We start from the raw sequence: 11,364 nt of genomic DNA, 5'->3' as shown, positions 1-11,364 counted from the left end.
GTATGTATTATAGTGGTGGATCAATAAAGTGCAGAAGTAAAAAAATGTTGAAACATAAGGCCTAAATGGCCTTATTGCCAGCGTAGTAAACATAAGGCCTAAATGGCAACTTAGATATGATCTAAGCCGGCGGTTCAGACGGCGGTCCAGACCGCTGCCTAAAGGAGTAGGCCACATTTTTGCAAAGCTATAGCTGGCAGTTCTGACAGTCGCCTAAAAGAGTAGGGTTTTTTTACCAAAACCTACACCGGCGGTCCTTGGTGTCTATGCCGGTGGTTTACACCGCCGGCACACATGTAAATTGCAAATCAAGCTGGCGGTTTGCTTTTACTTGTACCGGCGGTCTATAATGTTGGTATTTATAATATATTTAAAAAATATTTATTTATTTATTTTACTTTACCGACGGTCCTAAACTGCCGGTATAATATAGGGTGGCCAGCAATTCTGGCAAACCACCGGTAGTGGCTTAATTTAATGGTCGAAATTGGTACCACCTTTACTGGCGGTTTCGAATAGACGTTGGGGTGGTCACGACTTTCCCCAATGGTGGTTATACTGGCAAAATAAAGACCGCTGGTAAACCGCCGGCTAAAAGCAATGCTGGCGGTTTGTAGTGCAGACCTACCAATTAGGATCACTATCTCCATAACCAGCTCTGTCAAATGACACAATATATTCCCAACTCGTCTATGAGTGATAATCTAGAATTGAAATTTTATGCCATGTTGTTGAGGTACCCAAGAGGCATTCTTTTGAAAGTGAGAAATACAACTAAAGCACAAATGGATCCTAGAGCCTTAGGTGCAAGGTGAGGCGCAAACACTCAAACAAAGTGATAATCCATTATTGAAAAAATGATAACAGAAAATTCAATGCATTCTAGAATATGCAGCCTCTCTTGCAATCTGTTTCTAACTGTTTGTTTGTGTAAGGTTTGAGGGCAAGATGTGTCTGTTTCTATCTGTTTTTATCTTTTTTTTTTTGGTTCTAACCGCTTTCATTATATAGTCATTCACTGTGCATGAGCTGTACTTGTACATGTTTCTAATACAATCTCAAAAAAAAAAAAAAAATTGCTTGCATGATGGGGGGATGTTGTTGAATGAGAAAAAGATTATGGGAATATCATAGAATAATTCAATAGAAATTCAAAAGGATGAATGTTTTCAGTCACTTTCTCTTGAGATAAAACCTCATTACTTGTGACAAGTAGAGAAATTAGTAGGTTGTAAACCACTTGTTGCTTTTGGGCAACAGATAACCATTCAACAGCTTTGAAATTATACCTTTAATGAAATAAGAACAACCTGATGAGGATATCTTGTCACTTCTTGAAAGATAAGATGAGTTATCTTGGGTACATTTTAGTCAAAGACTCCCCATGCTTCAGACATTCTAGTAAACACTTATGGTTTCTTATAACTGCTTAAGTGGTAGTAATGCCAAATGTCAAATTTTAACACTTATGGTTTCTATCTTTATGTAGTATGTCTATTGTCATTTTTAAGAGAATTGCAAAAGTTCACAACCAAAACCCTTATTTTTCAAATTTTACCGTTAATGCTATGCTATTAAAGTTTTATTTGGCCATATCATTAGGCATAGATAGAAATTTTATGAATTAAATGATAATCAAGTTTTTTTTTTATTGTTTACTTTTCTTAGTTGATGGGAAATGTGCATATTGGGCGATTATGGTCTAGGCAATTTAGTTCAATGAATGGCCATGGCTTTTCGTACTCAAAAGGACATTATCTTGAGAATGGAAAGCCATGGCTTTTAGTGAGATTGATATACTGTAGTGCACCAACAATGCTCCGGTATTCAGATGGATCTGAGAGAGGTGTGTTTGATGTCTTGCTTAGCCGAGCAGATGTTTCCATCGGAGAACTGTAGGGTTTTGCCCCATCAAGTTTGGTGCGATGCAATAAGTCAAGAGTGTACCATTTCTGCGATAGATCAAGACCAGCAGAGGTCCACTGCGCCTTGATCCCAAGAAAATAATGCAATGTGCCAAGATCCTTCACAGGAAACACTGTAGAGATCTGCTGAAGGAGAGATGAAACAGCAGACGGAGAATTGATGATAACAATGATATCATTGACATACACCAATATGTAAACAATAGTATACTTATTCTTGTAAATAAATAAAGAGGGATCAACCACAGAGTTGCGAAAACCCAAATGAAGAAGAGTGGAAGCCAAATAAAAATACCAAGCACGAGGGGCTTGCTTGAGCCCATACAGGGTCTTCTTCAGCTTACAGACATAGTTTCGGTAGTCAGGATGTTCGAACCCCTTGGATTGGCGAACATAGATGTCCTCTGCTAGAAGTCCATGAAGAAAAGCATTGTTGATGTCTGGTTGTTGTACAAACCACCGATGAGTAGTGGTAAGGGCTAAAATGGTACAAACAGTTACTGTTTTGACTACTAGACTAAAGGTATCAGCGAAATCAACGTCAGGTACCTAATGAAAACCTTGGGCAACAAGTCTGGCCTTGTACCACTCCAAAGAACCGTCTGACTTCCTCTTAATTTTATACACCCATTTAGTACCAACTACGTTCATGGAAGAATGGTACAACACGAGATCCCATGTTTGATTTTTCAAAAGAGCATCGAACTCCAGTTGCATAGCCGACCTCCACTGGGGAGACTTGGCTGCTTCTGTATAGGAGTTGGGCTTCGGTTCAGAGGAGAGAGAACTAAGTAAGGCGATTGGAATGGGATACCAAGTACTGAGATGTGATCGAGCTGGGAGAGTGCCATCCATAGAACAAGTGGTCATAGAGTGCTACCGAGTGAGTGGTGGTATAGCTGGTGTGTGAGCCAACAAGTCTTCCATTGTACAAAAACGCTTCTGCCCATGGATAGGAGCTTGTATAGGAGAAGAGTTCTCATCCGAACCAGAAGTGGTGCGATTAGGAAGAGGTGTTGCATCTGGCGATTGAACTAAAGGTGGAGATACCTAAGATGCTGGGATATGCGAAGGTAAATGTAGATAGAATCCCGGTTAAGGTGGGCGATGGAGCTGGAGGAATTCTAGGAAATAGACCTTCATCGAATACCACATGGCGGGTAATAAATTCTCAACTTGTCGACGAGTGAAGTGTTGGACAGTATATGCCCTTAGCTTCAATCAGTATGATGTAAATTATGACATTTATTGTAAATGGATAAAGTACATATTTGATTCATGTTATTATGGTGTGTTTCTGTGTAACACCCTTAAACTAGACACATATGAGACTCATGTTAGTTTAGAATCTTCACAGCCGTTGGATAAATCTGGGGAGATTTATCCTACCAAAGCTGACACTGATGTACCACCAAGTTGGTTAGGGTGGCTTGTCTCAGCTGCCAAGGTGAGACATGAGTCACATGTAGTGTGGGTTTTCTTGAAACCCTAAACCGGACCAAAATTCTAGTATTGCCCTGGACCTTGGAGATAGATGGGCAAAACAAGAATGTTACACATGACCCCTATACTCGATTATGATACAACACTAGGTGTCGGATTGGGCTGTCTTTGACATACCAATCAGTGAGATCCTTAGAGGGGGTCAAAACCAGGGTATGTTGGGACAGTCTGAGAATTCATCTGAGTGGGTGATCATATTGACAGGATCAGGCCCTTTGTCAGATAAAGTGAATGATCGGGATGTACTCTCTATGATGGAAACCTAAACTGTCAGGAATTAATTTCAACTGTTGAAATTTGTTTTTGCAAAATGTTTGTAAAATGTTTTAATTCCTAGGATCCATGTGAGTAGAGAGTGCAACACTGCACCTTGCAGCCAAAGGATATGTCCTCTCTTGTCGGACAGTGTTTGATCATTATGGGCTGAGAGGTTAAGTGTAAGACCATTGATGATTATACCTGATGGGCTAATCTAGCATTTGCCCACAGTCCTTGGGCCTTCATAAGATGGCTGGACTCAATGACCATTTAGTGTAAATGTTGGGCCCATTAAGAGCCCATACTGATGGACTCAGGGGTTCACTGTATTCAGCAGTGAATTTGGCTAGGCCTTATAACATAGGCTAGGTTGAACCCATGTGGCTAATGTGTAGATCAATGATAGGGTCCCATGCCATACAAAGAGAGCCAAGCTAGCCAGCATCAAAGTGGAAGTGAGTCTGAAAGCTTAATGGGCTTAAAAGCCCATTTTGAATTGGGTTAATTGGATTAATTAAATAGGACTGGATTTGGGATTTGGATTAGCAAATAAAATAAGGGCTTATCCTTATCCACTTAAAGAGTCCAGATCCAAATAATGATTTGGACAAGAGGAACTCCTAATTGGATTAGGAATGCTGATCTTTATCTGTAGATAAGATAAGGGATTATCTTTATTACTTAAAGAGTCTAGATCCAAATAAAAGATTTGGATCAGGAAACCCCTAATGAGATTAGGAAATTGTCTCTTTAAGGCTATAAATAGGAGAGCAGGGTGAACCTTCAAAACACACTCACTGAATACAGAGAGGAGACAACACATTTAGACTGATCTTTCCTTCCGCTCTTTTTCTTCCTGCTCTTTCCGCCCTATCCTATTCGATATCCAGTTCTTGGATTGGATCAAGATTCGATCTTGATATTGTTTCTTGCCAGAAGAAACAATTTAGAAGCTGTGCTCACTGTCCCATTTGATTCTTACTGAAAAATCACTAGTTCTTGGTGAAGAACTACCCGTTGATCCTGCATCATCCCAAGCTACGTCATCTTCAGTGGAGGAAGGATTTGGTACTCTCTTTGGGCGTGAACACCTACATTGGGAGGAGCATTTTTGTGTGGATTCCGTATCAGGTATATCCTTCCCTTGATTTGGTTTCAAATTTGGTCCAGTTTGGTTACAAGAACGAACCTTGAAAATGCAGTTTTCTAAATTGGGAATAGGATTCCCGGATGAGAGTAAAGAAATTTTTTGAAATTTCGCCCAACTTTCCTGTAGGGTTCTGCCATCCATATGATGCATCTCCCATCCCTTCAGTGGTATCAGAGTCAGGTTCAAGTCTTGAACCAAATTAGAACAGATCTGAATTTGTGCAAATGGGCAGAAGGCATTCTACCCGATTTGTGTAGTTAGCGTTTTTTCTAGGAACTGGTTCACAGATTATGGGCGGATGATCTGAAAAATAAATCTTTATTATTCTGTCATATTTATAGTATTGTTTTGTGAATGTTTCTTGAATATTTGGGCTGCACATATGATGGAGGTCGAATCTTTTTGGTGCCAAGAATGACACACCCTACGATATATATATATATATATATATATATATATATATATATAGACAAATTGTATAGGAATTCGATGTGATGTAATAATAGAAAAATTAGGTTTTTCTATTTTATTTCCATCTGGAGATTGCTAAAGCACGCAATAGAGGAGAGGAAGATTTTGCAGAAACAAATTCTGCGGTATGTGGTTTTGCAAATACCGATTATGCAATCTGTGATTAATTATTCTTTGCAGGTTTGTAGGATATCCAAGAAAAATCACAATGCAGCCCTCTATTTTAGTTTCTTAATAATCTGATTATCTTGAACTAATTTATTTTTAGATCATTATTCTTGAATTAAATCTTGAACTGGACACCAAAACTTGGGCCAATTTACACCATATTTGGTCCAAACTGGTTGGACCAAATTTTTGGTTTGATGGGGTAGGCTTTTCTATTCCTAATTTGATTTAGGCCAGAGGGTTGATTTCCCACTTCAATTTTTAATTCAAACCACCTTTGTAAAAACTAAATTTAATATGATAAAACTGAATCAACCTTAATCTAGCTACATGGGCCGAACTGCTTTTTGCAGTACAACCCATGTACCTAGATAATGTTATATGATAACATTATGGGCTCTGTTGGGATGATACTGATTTAATCTAATTAATTAATGATTTTACAGATATTTTAATTGATTGGATCAATTTATTTCATACATGTGATGTATGGATGTGTGATGTGATACGTACATGGATCATAAGTACTTGGCCCATGATTATTTCGATAGTGGCTCTTTCGTACACCATGGCTGAATGCACATCATTGCTATGGTGTCCATAAGATCATTGGATGATCTCCTTGTTTGGTGGGAGCCACATCGCACACCTAGCCGTTTAGGGCCCACTTAAATATGGCTTTGAAAAAGTTAGTGGGAGCCACTTTGGTTAAACTTAAATAAAAGTACGGCATAATATTTCATTCCCTCCACTGAAATATGAGCGCATGTGATAGGGAGATTCATATGAACTCTCTAAAGGCTTTCCATTATTAGCATGAAGATGGGTCCTTTAGTAATGAGGAAATGCACCATAAAATTGGGTTATCCATTTGCTGCTGGATCTATTGGATTGTTTCATAAGATGATAGGGGTGTCATAGATCGATGTGGGAGGGACCTATCATAAAATGGAAGACTCTCGCATGGTACCTTGGCGTTCATGAATATGATGGGTAAACACTCACTAGACAGAAATGTTTAACCTAAAATGGCAATGAACCTTGTTTGACAGAGGCCAAAGGGAAAGCTCATGAGATGAGTGGATGTGATCCTTCACAGAAGGTGGTGGGGTTATGCAGTTGAAACAGTTGGCTACAAGCACTCTATGTGGTTTCCCACATTTCTAGAGACATAGTTTGTAGTCTTCATCACTAAGATAGGAGGAAAATCCCAGAGATGAACAAATGGAAATGAAACACAGATTAAAAGCCATATCTATGTAGATAACATGAATCAAATCGGGTTGTGGATTAATATTTGTTTTGCCTTTTATCAGAAATGAAAAATGGACAATTCGCCAAACTATTGGACGATAATAAGCTTAAGGGTCCAAATTATGCTGACTGGTATTGTAACCTTATGCTGGTTTTGACGTCCGAGAAATTGGACAAAGTTGCTAAGAACCCTGCTCCAGATCGTCTGAGTGATAGAGCTTCTGAGGCCTGCAGGAGGGAATATCAAGAATGGGAAGAGAAAAACTCTCTTTTCCCAGTGCTATATCATAGCCTCCTTAGACAATCAGATACAATGACAATTCGATCAAATCGAAGTGTCCAAGGATATCTTGAATAGTCTAAGGATAATTTATAAAGAGCAGAATCGTTCTACTCGTCAGAAGGTCCTAAACCAGTTTATGACCGCACAAATGTCCAAGAATCAGTTAGTTCATGACCATTGTCATAAGATGATGGGATATATCATTGAATAGGAGGCTCTTGAATCTGGGCTATATCATGTCACAAAAGTTGATGCCATCCTGAACTCTTTGCCTCCTTCCTTCAATCAGTTCATAATGAATTACAATATGAACAAGCTAAATGTTAGCCTTCAGGAACTCAACAATATATTGTAGAGGGCCGAAGAACTGATAAAGAAGGATGATCCCATTGCCATGCTTGTTGAAGGTGTCAAATCGGGCAAGAAGAAGAGGAAGGCAAAGAAGAAACCTTAGAAGAAAACTAGCAAGCCTAAAAAGTAGAGGAAGGACAAGGCATCAAATGCTTGTCACTTCTGCAAACAGACTGACCACTGAAAGAGGAACTGTCCTCAGTACCTAGAGACCAAGAAACAAGGTAGTTTTGAATCCTTAGTCATAGAAACCAATATGTTGGTGACTTCTGCTTCCTGGTGTATTGAATTCGGGGCTTCTACTCATGCATGTAACACATTGCAGGGGTTCAGGACAAGTAGAAGACTGAGTGATAGTGAAGTGATTCTTTAGTTGGGGATTTCTGTAAGCGTTGCACCTACAACCATAGGAACTATAGAATTGTATTTCAGAGAAGGAATAATTACATTAAGAGATTGTATTTATGTACCATATTTGGAAAGAAATTTGATTTCTATTTCAAAACTGTGTGCAGATGGTTATTCTATTCTCTTTAGTAATGTGATTACTGTCAAAAGGAATAACAAATTCCTTGCATATAGAGAACTTGAGAATGGTTTCTATATTCTCCATCATTCTCTGGAAACAAATATAACCGAAACTACATCGAATAATAACCCCAAAAAAAGAACCCGTGATACAGTTAATCCCATGTGCCTATGGCATTACCAACTTGGCCACATTAACATAGATTGTATCACAAGGTTGGTAAAGGATGGTCCTTTGGATTTTCTAACTGTAGAAGATCTCCTAACCTGTGAACCTTGCCTTCACGGTAAGATGACGAAACAAACATTTAACGGTAAGCCTGAAAGATCAACATGTACACTTGACCTTATACATACTGATGTATGTGGTACCATGAATGTTAGGACACGTAACCAGCACATTTATTTCATAACATTTATCGATGATCACTCTCGGTATGGTTACGTGTACCTAATGAGACATAAGTCTGAATCATTTGAAAAGTTCAAAGAGTTCATGCAAGAGGCCATCAAGAAACAGATGGGAAGACACATTAAGGCCCTTCGGTTAGATCGAATAGGTGAATATCTCTCTGATGAATTTAGGGACTAATTAAAGGAAAATGGGATAGTATTACAATCCTCCTGCTACACCACAGTTAAATGGTGTGTAAGAAAGGAGGAACTAGACTTTATTGGATATGGTCCGATCACTTCTCACACACTCGGAATTACCCATATCCTTTTGGGTTTACGCATTGGAGATTGTGGTATACGTGCTGAACCGGGTTCCAACCAAATTTGTTTCGAAGACTTCCTATAAGCTTTGGACCAGTAAGAAACCAAGTGTGAGACACTTAAAGATTTGGGGTTGTCTGACACATGTTAAAAGAACAAGTGCTGACAAATTGGAATCTAAAACTAAACATTGCCTATTTGTAGGTTACCCAAAAGGCTCTTTAGGGTATTTATTCTATGACCCAGGAGAGCAGAAGGTGTTCTATAGTCAAAATGCCCAACATCCTGAACAATCATCGTCGAGAAGTTGTTCTTGATGAGGAGAGCTCAGGAGTAGTGAGAGATGTTCCACAAGCTCCATTTAATAACCAAACTAGGAGATCATCTTGGGCATCCAGGCCTCCAGTTCGTTATGACTATGACCAAGAAAGTTACTTGGTGGAAGCCATAACCAATGAAGATGATCCCGTGACTTATATGGAAGCTATGTTGGACATAGATTCCTTGAAGTGGATAGATGCCATGAGAGCTGAGATGGTCTCAATAGAGACCAATGGAGTTTGGACTTTGGTAGATCCGATCCATGGGGTAAAAGAAATTGATTGCAAATGGTTCTATAAGAGGAAGAAGGGCCCCGATGGTAAGGTTGCGACCTACAAGGCTTGTCTTGTGGCGAAAGGGTACACTCAAAAAGAAGGAATCGATTATGAGGAAACCTTTTCTCTCGTGGCTTGCTTAATCCATTAGGATCCTGCTAGCTGTAGCAGCATACCATGACTATGAGATTTGGCAAATGGATGTCAAAACCGCATTCCTGAATGGAGATCTTACTAAAGATATCTATATGCAGCAATTGCAAGGTTTTATAGCTGCAGGTCAGGAACACATGGTATGCAAACTCAACCGATCCATATATGGACTTAAGCAAAACTTCTAGAAGTTGGAACATCCGGTTTGACTCTACTATCAAACAGTTTGACTTTAAGCAGAATCAGGATGAGCCCTGTGTTTACGGGAAGACCAGTGGGGATAAGGTTACGTTCTTGGTTCTGTATGTAGACGACATTCTACTCATTGGGAATGATGTGGGAAGTTGAATACAGTGAAAGTATGATTTTCACAGCAATTCTCCATTAAAGATCTTGAAGAAGCCTCTTATATCTTGGGACTTCAACTCTATAGACATAGATCGAAGAGGATAATAGGATTATCCCAATCTACTTACATTGACAAGATAGTCAAAAGATACAATATGAAGAACTCCAAGAAAGGAAATGTTCCTTTCAGGTATGGAGTCACTCTCTCTAAGGGTATGTCTTCTAAGACACCTGAGGATATTGAGGGCATGAAGGAAGTTCCCTATGCCTCTATCATAGGGAGCATCATGTATGTCATGTTGTGCACTCGACCAGACATTACTCAGGCCTCGAGTGTGGTAAGTAGATACCAATCTAACCTGGGAAAAGAGCATTGGACTGTTGTGAAAACATACTGAAATACCTTCAAGGACAAAAGAGTTTTGTCTGGTATTTGATGGTAGTTCACTATAGATCGTTGGGTATATTGATGTCAATTTCCAGTCAGACCCAGATGATAGAAAGTCTAGATTACTCAGGCCTCGAGTGTGTAGTTAGCTGGAAAAGCAGCAAACAAGGGTCCACTACAGATTCCACAATCAAGGTCGAGTACATTGCAGCAAGTGAAGCTGCCAAGGAAGCTGTAAGGATGAAGAAGTCATTCATAAATTAGGAGTAGTTCCATCCAGCACATCACCCATTCAACTGTTGTGTAGCAACAATAGAGCCATTGCTCAGGCTAAGGAGCCACGAGCCCACTCGAAGTGAAAGAACATTGAGAGGAAGTACCATGTACTGCAGGACATAGTTGGAAGAGGGGATGTCTTGATTTAGAAGGCAGCATCAGCGGAAAATGTAGCAGACCCATTGACTAAGTTGCTAACACAAAAAGTGTTTGAGAAACACATGGAAAGTATGAAACTCTGGCTTATACCCGATTGGACCTAAGTGCAAGTGGGAGCTGTTAGACAGTATATGCCCTTGTTCCAATCAGCATGATGTACATTAGACATTTATTGTAAATGAATAAAGTAGATATTTGGTTTATGTTATTATGGTGTGTTTCTGTGTAATACCCTTAAACTGAATACATATGAGACTCGTGTTAGTTTAGAATCTTCATAGTTGTTGGATAAATCTGGGGAGATTTATTCTGCCAAGGCTGATACTGATGTACCTCCAAGTTGGGTGGGGTCGCTTGTCTCAACTGCCAAGGTGAGACTTGAGGTACATGCAATGTAGGTTTTCTTGAAACCTTGAAACAGACCAAAATTCCAGTATTGCCCTAGACCTTGGAGAAAGATGGGTAAAACTGGAATGTTATACATGATCCCTAGTCTCGATTATGATTTGTACTAGGTGTCAGATTGGACTGTCTTTGACATGCCAATCAGTGAGATCCTTAGAGGGGGGGTCAAAACCTGGGTATGTTGGGACATTCCGAGAATTCATCTGAGTGGGTGATCATAGTGACAGGATCAGCCCCTTTATCGGACAATGTGAATGATCGGGGATGCACTCTCTTTGATGGAAAACTAAAATGCCGGCACTTAATTTCAACCATTGAAATTTGGTTTTGCAAAATATATTTACATAGAGATATACAAATATATATTAAGGTTTCTAAATGTTTGCAAGGTTTTAATTCGCAGTATCCATGTGAGTAAAGAGTGCAACACT

Source organism: Nelumbo lutea, chromosome 6 (assembly GCF_056320005.1).
Source record: "Nelumbo lutea isolate HS-2025 chromosome 6, American lotus-T2T, whole genome shotgun sequence".
Classification (NCBI taxonomy): Eukaryota; Viridiplantae; Streptophyta; class Magnoliopsida; order Proteales; family Nelumbonaceae; genus Nelumbo; species Nelumbo lutea.
Note: the sequence above shows the minus strand (reverse complement) of the source record.